This window comes from Myotis myotis, unplaced genomic scaffold (genome assembly GCF_014108235.1).
Source record: "Myotis myotis isolate mMyoMyo1 unplaced genomic scaffold, mMyoMyo1.p scaffold_m19_p_4, whole genome shotgun sequence".
Classification (NCBI taxonomy): domain Eukaryota; kingdom Metazoa; phylum Chordata; class Mammalia; order Chiroptera; family Vespertilionidae; genus Myotis; species Myotis myotis.
The window spans coordinates 22604744-22615310 of NW_023416346.1; positions in this window are offsets into that span (position 1 = coordinate 22604744).

Genomic DNA, 10567 nt, shown 5'->3' on the forward strand with positions numbered 1-10567 from the left:
GCCTCTAGTTAACTCTGTAAAAAGTAAAATTGTACAAATTTTAATTGTCACAATATACTTATACTAGAGGCCCGATGCACAAAAATTTGTGCACTGGTGGGGGGGGGGTGTCCCTCAGCCCCACTTGTGCCCTCTCACAGTCTGGGACCCCTCGGGAGATAATGACCTGCTGGCTTAGGCCCACTCCCGGCTGGCAGAGGGCAGGCCCAATCCCTAGGTGCAGCCCCTGGTCAGGCTCAGAGCAGGGCCGATTGGGGAGTTGGGGCACCATCCCCTGTCATGCACAGAGCAGGGCGGATCGGGAGGTTGTGATGCCACCCTCAGTCATGCTCAGGGTAGGGCCGATTGGGGGGTTGGGGCACCGCCCCCTGTCACACTCAAGGCAGGGTCGATGGGAGGTTGCAGCACCACCCCCTGTCATGCACAGAGCAGGGCCAATCAGGGGGTTGGGGTGCTGCCCCCTGTCACTCACAGAGCAGGGCCCATCAGGGGGGTTGGGGCTCCGTACCCTGTCACGCACAGAGCAGGGTCGATCAGGGGGTTGGGGAGCTCCCCCCTGTCACTCACAGAGTAGGGCCGATAGGGGAGTTGGGGCACCGCCCCCTGTCACACACAGAGCAGGGCAAATCAGGGGGTTGGGGCACTCACCCCTGTCACACTCAGGGCAGGGCCGATGGGGAGGTTGCGGCTCCACTCCGTCACACACAGAGCAGGGCCCATGGGGGGGTTGGGGCGCTACACCCTTTCACACACAGAGCAGGGCCAATCAGGGGGTTGGGGAGCTCCCACCTATCAGGCACAGAGCAGGGCCGATCAGGAGGTTGGGGCGCCTTCCCCTGTCACGAACAGAGCAGGGCAGATAGGGAGGTTGTGGCCCCGCCCCCTGTCACACACAGAGCCACAGGGCGATCTGGGGGTTTGGGCGCTGCCCCCTGTCATGCTGCTCCAAGGGCCAGGAGGCCTCGTGGCTCCACTGATCCCAGTGCAGGGAGGCCTCATGGCTCCGCTTGACACAGGGGCAGTGAGGCCTCACTGCTCAGCTGATCCCGGTGCTAGGAGGCCTCACTGCTCCACTGATCCTGGTGCTGGGAGGCCTCGCAGCTCTGCTTGACACGGGGCAGTAAGGCCTCCCTGCTCCACTGATCCCGATGCCAGGAGGCCTCTTGGCTCCGCTGATCCCAGTGCTGGGAGGCCTCGTGGCTCCACTGATCCCAGTGCCGGGAGGCCTCGTGGCTCTGCTGATCCCAGTGCTGGGAGGCATATTACCCTTTTACTATATAAGATAGAGGCCTGGTGCACGGGTGGGGGCCCGCTGGTTTGCCCTGAAGGGTGTCCCGGATCAGGGTGGGCGTCCCGCTTGGGTGCTTGGCCAGCCTGGATGAGGGGATGATGGCTGTTTGCAACTGGTCACACCCCCTTCAGGGTGGGGGTCCCCACTGGGGTGCCTGGCCAGTCTGGGTGAGGGGCTGAGGGCCGTTTTCAGGTTGGTGCGTGACTGAAGCTCCCAACCACTCCTTTTTTTATTTTTATTTTTATTTTTTTTTATTCTGGGATTTATTTACCTTCTATGGCTGTCATTTGAACTGAGAGCCGGCTTTAGCTCTGAGGCTCGGCTCCAGCTCTGAGACCTCGGCTGCTGAAAGCAGGTATCTGGGTTTGTTTGGGTTCTATAATTGAAACTCTCTTGCAATTCCAGCTCGGCAGGCTGGCTGAAAGCATGGGGTTTGTTTAGCTTCTATAATTGCAACATTGCTGTTTAGAGTGCAGCTCAGAGGCTGGCAGCAGCAGGCGGGAAACTTTGGCTTCCTCCTTCACTGGAGCAAGCAAGCCTCCTGTTTGCTTCAGCTGCCTGGCTGCCAGCCGCCATCTTGTTTGGCAGTTAATTTGCATATGGCCCTGATTAGCCAATGGGAAGCGTGCCGGAGGTACGGTTAATTACCATGTTTGTCTATTATTAAATAGGATGGTTCAGCTATGTACAATATTTATATGACCAAAATAATGTTTGCACAGATATATTAATAGTAAAATTACAATATAACTATTGTACTATAGACTTAGGGGACTATGAGAAAGATAAATCTGTTTTCCATAGTTGCAACTTAATGGATAATGTCTTAAATGTAAAAAATATGAAATAGCTATAGAAGCATAATATTTTTTCTTTTTTTAATATATCTTTATTGATTTCAGAGAGGAAGGGAGAGGGAAAGAGATAGAAACATCAATGATGAGAGAGAATCATTGATTGGCTGCCTCCTGCACATCCCCTAATGGGGATCAAGCCCACAACCCAGGCATGTGCCCTTGACCGGAATCAAACCTGGGACTCTTCAGTCCTCATGCTGATGCTCTATCCACTGAGCCAAACCAATTAGGGCTAGAAGCATAATATTAGGAAACTAGAGGCCTAGTGCATGAAATTTGTTCATGGGTTTTGGGGGCAGTCCCTAGGCCTGGCTTGCACCTTCTCACATTCTGGGACCCCCTTGGCAGATGTCCAACTGCCAGCTTTGTGGGAAGTGGGCCAAAGCCAGCAGGCATACATCTGTCTTCCAGTCCAGGACCTCTCACTCCTTATCACCTGCCTACTCACTGCTCCTTACAGCTCAGCTCACTGTTCCTTAGTGCTGCCGTGGAGGCAGGAGAGGCTCCCACCACTGCCACTTCACTCTCCAGCCATGAACCCAGCTTCTGGCTGAGCAGCACTCCTGCTGTGGGAGTGCACTAACCACTAGGGAGCAGCTCCTGCGTTGAGAATCTGCCACCTGGTGGTCAGTGTGCATCATAGCAACTGGTCATTTTGGTTGTTCCACAGTAACGGTCGCTTAGGCTTTTATTATATAGATATAGAAATACATAATACATACTGGGCCAGGAAAAAAGCTGAAGAGATACAAATGTTTGCCTCTGGAGGACAGGACAGGAGTAAGAGGTGAGGGTAATGAAACACCTGTTGTTCTTTTCAAGACTTGTTATACATTTAAAATTTTAAATATGTGATCTAATATCTGATTTTAAAAAGGAATTTTATCAAATAAAATGAGCACCTAACATTGTGCAAAGCCACCTTTTACTGCATGATGAATAATGGACATTTCCCCTAATATAGTGAGCCACATGAACCTTGCTTATTTGCTCTATTACCAAAAGAACCACCTAATGACCGTGATTGGAAACTTCAGTGTGTATTCTGACTCTACCAGGTACTGACAACAAGACCTTAGACAATGGACTTCATCTCTTCCAGCCCCAGTTTCTTCAGCTGTAAAATGAAGATAATAGTATCAATCTTAAAGTTTTGCTATAAGGAATTCATGAGTTACTAGTGAAAGCAAATGTAATTATGCCATGCTCCTCTTAAAAGACCTCAAAGTCTTTAAAATGAAGTCAGACTCCTTCAAGGAACTCCACAATCTATACTTGGGCCTCTTTTTACTTTTTATTTTAATTGTTTCTCCCACTATAGTCCTGCAGGCATTTTCCAATGCAGCTATATCAGATCATTCACCATTCCCCAAGTGCTTTCACATACATATCTTTTTGTTTGTTAACCCAGCACCTAGAATGCTTCCTTACACTCCTCTCTGACTCCCCCTACCCTTCACCAAATCCACCTATAGCAAGTCTTGCCCATTCCTCATTGCCCAGCTCAAATCACACTTCCTTTTGCAGACTTCCCTAGATTTCACTAGTCACAAGTCATCTCCCTTATGTACTTCCATTGGGCTCTGCAACTCTACTTTTACCACAGTTCTTTGTACATATCTGCTGCTCTATCCAGACTAGTGCTTTTGGAGTGGATCAGAATTACCTGGAATTCTTGGTAGCAATTCAGACTCCAGAGGTCTACCTTATAGCAACAGAAGCTCTACAGATGAGTGCTAAAAATCTGACATTTTTTACAAGCTCTCTAAGTGATTCTTAGGCCTACTAAAGTTCCAGAACATTTTCCCTAGACTGAGAAACCTCAAAAAAGATTCACGTCTCATTTTTTGTGGAGTCTTTCTTCCTCTATATCTGTTGCCCAGAATTTAGTAGTCATTCGATAAAAGTTTTAAACATTAATTTAATGTGGGCACAAGAGGATCTTGAAACAGAAGCCATAGCTGCAAATCACAAGAATTTTGTAACACTGTCCACAACTTAGTTTTCAGTAAATATTACTTTAAAGGCAAAAGAAAGCACTCAAAGATCTTAAGGATATCAAAATGCATAATTTCCCTTCTTTCCACATTTCCAAATCCACTACAGAGTTTTCAGAATTTATATATATAAAAGCCTAAGCAACTATTACAACAGAACGACCAGTTGACCGATTGCTATGATGCACACTGACCACCAGGGGGTAGACACTCAGCACAGGAGCTGCCCCCTGGTAGTCAGTGTGCTCCCACAGCCAACCTCCCGTGGTCCCTCCCCCTGGCCAGCCGACCCCAATCAGGACTGGCAGAGATGGCCCCAATTGGCCCCAATCGCCGGCCAGGCCAAGGGACCCCCCACCCATGCACAAATTTGTGCACCAGGCCTCTAGTTGTATAATAAAAGGTATAGCTTTTAATATTTACAACACCAAAAAATGAACTATATGAAGCAATTCTTAATAAGAATGAGAATAATGTTCTTACCCTTCATCCCCACTACTCTTAATGTCTGTATACTAACTAATCTGATCCCCATAATTTACAGAAATTAAAATGATCTCAAATTAGATTTCCTGGAGCACTGTTTCAAACAAATGACTTTAAAAGATAATGCAGGGTCTTATTAGTCACAAATCATGCCACTGTTGCCACTTGCAGGTTCTGAACCTTCCTAAAAAAGTACCCTTTGTAAATAATTTTTTCCAATGTGGTCAGAGTTTGTATAACTATAACCATCTGAGTTTTTATATTATAGCCAGAATAACACCAAAAGGTAACATCTATATACACTGAGTGGCCAGATTATTATGACCACCTGAGGTTTGTAAGCAAATTAGCCATACACTGCATCATATGGGATATGGAAGTCGAAGGCCTGTTCGAACACCTTTGCAGTCTGAAGCTACTAAGATAAAACGTCTCCAATTCACACAGGAACACAAGGATTGGACAGTCAAGCATTGGAAAAAAGTCATGTGGTCCAATGAATCACGTTTCCAGTTGCATCATGCAGATGGCAGAGTGAGAATTTGGCAGAAACAGCATGAAAGCATGCACCCCACATGCATGAGTACAACCCTTCAAGCTGGTGGGGGCAGTGTTATGGTTTGGGGTATGATTTCCTGGCGTGATTTGGGCCCTTTAATTCATTTGGAACGTCTGAATAGCACAACATACCTAAGTATCGTTGCTGATCAAGTTCATCCTATCATGTTGATGGCATATCCCAATGGAAATGGCTTCTTCCAACAAGACAATGCACCATGCCATGGTGCTCATATTGTGCAGGAGTGGTTTCAAGAACATGAGGGAGACTTTGCCTTGCTTAGGTGGCCCCCACAATCACCAGATCTCAATCCAATTGAGCATTTGTGGGACGAAGTTAAAAGAGCCATCAGGCAGCTGGTTCCACAACCATCAAATCTCACAGAACTGGACAGTGCTATTCATCAGGCATGGTGTCAGATTCCTCGCATCGCCTTCCAACATGTCATGGAGTCAATGCCAAGAAGAATCACCACAGTACTGAAGGCAAAAGGTTGCCCAACGAAGTACTGATGGGGTGGTCATAATAATCTGGCCACTCACATTCAAATATATCCCACGTCCAAAGGCTGTTAAATCACATTGTTTACTCATATCTTCAGAAAAAAATCATTTCTACTGTCGTGGTAAACCACCTGCTTCCCTATTTATAATGGTCTGGCCCTCTAGCAACTTCAGTGCAAAATTATAGCTAATTTGCCTACAAACGTCAGGTGGTCATAATAATCTGGCCACTCAGTGTATATAAAAAGCCAGCGACCATAACACCATAACGACTGTAATGACCAGTCGCTATGGCGCCCAGTGTGGCCAGCGAACCATCCTGATTAGGGGTTGGGGCCACCAGCCAACCTCCCACGGCCCCTCCCCCAGTTGACCCGCCCCTGATTGAACTCTCCCATCCTGATCAAGGCTGGCCGGCCAAATTCCCTTCCACCCTTCCCCCTGGCTAACCCCACCTCCAATCTCACCCCCACCCCAATAGGGGGTGGGGCCAGCCAGCCAACCTCCCACAGCCCCTCCCACCAGCGGGCCCCACCCTCCATGGCCCCCACCATCCTGTTCAGCCCACAGTCTCTCCCCCTGGATGGCCCACCCTTGATCACCCCCCACTCCAATAGGGGGTGGGGCCTAATGGTCAACCACCAATGGCCCCTTCCCCAGGCCGCTGGCCCCTGATCAGCACCCCCCTCATTCCAGGGTGGGGCCAGCCCACAGCCCCTCCCCATGGCCAGCCCCATTCACAATCGGCCCCTCAACCCCAATAGGGGGTGAGGCCTGCTGTCCAATCACCTGTGACCCCTCTCCCCAGCCGGCCGGGCCCTGATTGGACCCTGATCAGGGCAGGTTGACTGGCCAACCTCTTGCCATCTCCTCCTCCCGACAGGCCCAGCCCCGATCTGTCCCAATTGGGGCAGGGCAAGCCAGACCCCACCCATGCATGAATTCGTTCACTGGGCCTCTAGTAATAGATAAAAGGCTTCCTTCTCATCCTTAGTGCAAAGTGGTTTCAAACACTTTAAATTTTAAATTAAATACTTTAACATTAAATTTGAGCATATAATTTTATATTTCTATACTGTATAACACCATATATATCACTACATTTGGTCCTCAAACCATCCTGAGAGGCTAATAAGCTGCTATTATTAATTCAGTATTATGGATGAAGAAAATGGACTTCAGGGTAGCCCAAGGCACACCATTCAAGCTTAAATTCAAATCTTCTGAAACTATAAAGCATGTTCATTCGACCATATCGGAGTTTCTCAGGTCTGCCACAATTGTGACATATATCCTTAAGGTGTAACTATCCACTTAACCCCACCAACTCCAAGTGGTGTCACTGATCACATACAGACAAACTGGCCATCCCAACTCTTTACAGGTGCCTTTCAGAGATGGTGAGAGCCCACAGTACAGGTAGCACCTACTTCACATACATACAAAGCCAGGCCAGCCTAGATTCCCTATGGGAAAATCTTGACAGTAAATCTGCAACATTTTTTCTTATTTTTCAATTACAGTTAGCATGCAATATTATATTAGTTTCAGGTGTACAACATAGTAATTATACATTTACATAACATACAAAGTGACCACCTCAATAAGTCTAGTCCCTATCTGACACTATACATAGTAATTACAATATTATTGACTATATTCCTCATGTAGTATTTTACATCTCCATGACTATTTTAATAACTGCAATTTTGTACATCTTAATCCCTCCCCCTTTTACAATTGGCAATGATCAAATTGTTCTATGTATAAGATTCTTTGTTTTATTCATTTATTTTGCTTTTATTAGATTCCACATATAGATGAAATTGTGATATTTGTCATTCTCTGTCTGACTTATTTCACTTAGCATAATACCCTGCAGGTCCATTCATATTGTCACAAAGATTTCATTCTGTTTTATTGCTGAGTAATATTCCATTGTATGTATGTACCACCTCTTCTTTATCCAGCTATAGCTAGACACTTAGGTTGCTTCCATATCTTGGCTATCCTATATAATAAAGAGGTAATATGCAAAATTGACCATCATGCCCTTGCACAATATGGCCACCCCCATGTGGTCACAAGATGGCCACCCAATGTCATCACAAGATGGCCACCACAAGATGGCCGGCAGGGGAGGGCAGTTGTGGGTGATCAGGCCAGCAAGGGAGGGCAGTTGAGGGAAATCGGGGGAACAGTTAGGCAATGATCAGGCTGGCAGGGGAGTGCTTAGTGGTTGATCAGGCTGGCAGGCAAAAGCGGTTAGGGGCAACCAAGCAGGCAGGCAGGCAAGCCGTTGGGAGCCAGTATTCCCAGATTGTGAGAGAGATGTTCGACTGCTGGTTTAGGCCTGATCCCTGTGGGACATCCCCCAAAGGGGTCCAAGATTGGAGAGGGTGCAGGCTGGGCTGAGGGACACCCCCTTCCAGGGTGCATGATTTTCGTGCACTGGGCCTCTAGTTTATAATAATAAAAGCATAATATGCTAATTAGACCAGATGTCCTTCCAGATGACCTTCTGGACAAAGCCAGGGCTGTGAGGGAAGCCTGAGTCCCGGGTTCCAGAGGGAAGCAGGTGCCAGCAGCTGAGAGAAGGAAGGCCTACTCTTGCACATATTTCATGCATTGGGCCTCTAGTTATAAATAATGCTGCAGTGTGCATAGGAAATCATATGTCTTTTCAGATTAGTGTTTTGAATTTCTTTGGTTAAATACCCAAAAGTGTAATTGCTGGGTCACTTGCTAGTTCTATTTTAAATTTATTGTGGAACCTCGATACTGTTTTCCATACTTGGTGCCCCAATTTACAATCCCACCAATAGTTTACAAGTGTTCCTTTTTCTCTATATTCTGGCTAACATTTGTTGTTTGTTGATTTATTGATGGTAGCCATTCTGACAGGTGTGAGGTGATATCTTATTGTCATTTTAAGTTGCATTTCTCTGCTGATTAGTGACATTGAGCATATTCTCATATGTCTGTTTTCTATCTGTATGTCATCTTTGGAGAAATATCTATTCAAGTCGTCTACCCACTTTTGAATTGGATTGTTTGTCTTTTCAGTATTAAGTTGTATTCCTTATATATTTTGAATATAAACCCCCCTATTGGATGTATTGTTGGGGAATATCTTCTCTGATTTACTAGATTGTTTATTTTTCTTTTGTTTTCCTTGCCCAAGGAGACATACCAAATATATATATATATATATTACTAAGAGCAATGTCATAGAATTTATGGCCTATCCTCTGGTGTTTGGAGAACATATATACTGGACCAAAAAGCTTAATGACTTTACCCCCAGTGGGTCCATCCTGGTCAATAAATTAGGTCACACCAGTTTTCCTGGTATCAGAGGTTCATTCTTCTCTAGCATTCAGTTTTGGAGATATTGCTGTTACCTTCAAATTTGTCTCCATAGGAAACCATAGTGTGATTCCAGATATGTTGCCAGAACTCAGAAAGGAGTTGTCACTCATTTGGATGAGCTTTCAGAGAGGTTTGTTTGCTTATTCATTTGTTTCTCCTAATGGTGGCAACTCTTCATTCAATGAGCCCATTATTTTTTATTTCTAGATATATTTAAAAGTGACACAACCAAACCTGCTGAATCAGGTAGGTAATAACATTCTCTGTCCAACATATATTTTAAAGCAAAGGTATAAGAAAAATGTCCTAGTTTGACTAGAAAATTGCCTGTAAAAGTAAGAAGATTTCTGAACATATTTTGAGCAATGGCAGGATCTTTAGGACAAAATGAATATTCTCATATATATACCTAAGGTCTGGTATGTTGGTTTTTCAGGCATCATCTATCTTGAATTGCCATCTATGCTACTATTTGATAATTCAGGAAGACTCTGAAGATGGAAGGTGATCCCCTAGTGCTGTGCAGTGGCAATGATGCCAGAAGGAGAATAGCAAATAAATTATTCAAGGCAAAGAGCCTCACACTGGGCTGTATATCAGGCAGCCTCTCTTAGTTATCAAATTTTAAAAAAAACAGACTTTTGGAAATCTCTTATGCTATTGGAACACATAAAATATCACTCCATCCCCACCACTGTCACATATACTTGCATTACAAAATATAGAAAGATTTTATATAAGGCATGACAAATATTTAGTTCTGAAATTAATAAAATGAGATTTGGGCAAGAAATAATTTTTACATGCATTAGCACTGGTAGAGTGCAAGCTTCAACAAACCGGCAATCTTGAGCTCTGAGGTCCAGAAAGAGCAGAGAAAATTGGATAAGCTGACAACTGGTTGCTTTTACTTTTCTTCCCCAAGAAGAAAGAACCTAGAAGATTTAAACGTCATCCACCTCACTGTTGCCCCCAAATATCAGTCCAATATAGAGAGAAATTAAAAGTTAAAAGCATTTACAATCGTGTACCTTTTCCCTGAGTACTACAATTTAGAATAGAATGGAACCCACAGCTGAAGTCAAGGGTATGTACTTACTAGGACAAGACAATAGGCATGGGGATAGCAGAGGGGACCTTTTTAATAAATCAGCTTTAAGTGTAGAGCTTGGCATGTAACAATTCTGACATCAGAATAAGAATAGTAAATACAGTTCTATTTTCCTTTACAAAGCAAAGAGCAAGCATTTACAGAGCAACTGTGATGAGCCTGGCATTTAACACATCCAGGGAATAAAGATATAAGTGAGACATGGACCATGCCCTTGAAACACTCACACTAGAGAGGGAAGTAGACACATAAATAATTACAGAACACTGTGATACACGCTCTAACAGCCCTATAATAGCAGTTGTCACTATTATACTTAGTAAAGAATTAGTGTGGCCATGTTGTAGATACATCACTGATATTACCAACTCATAATCATGACTGTTATCTG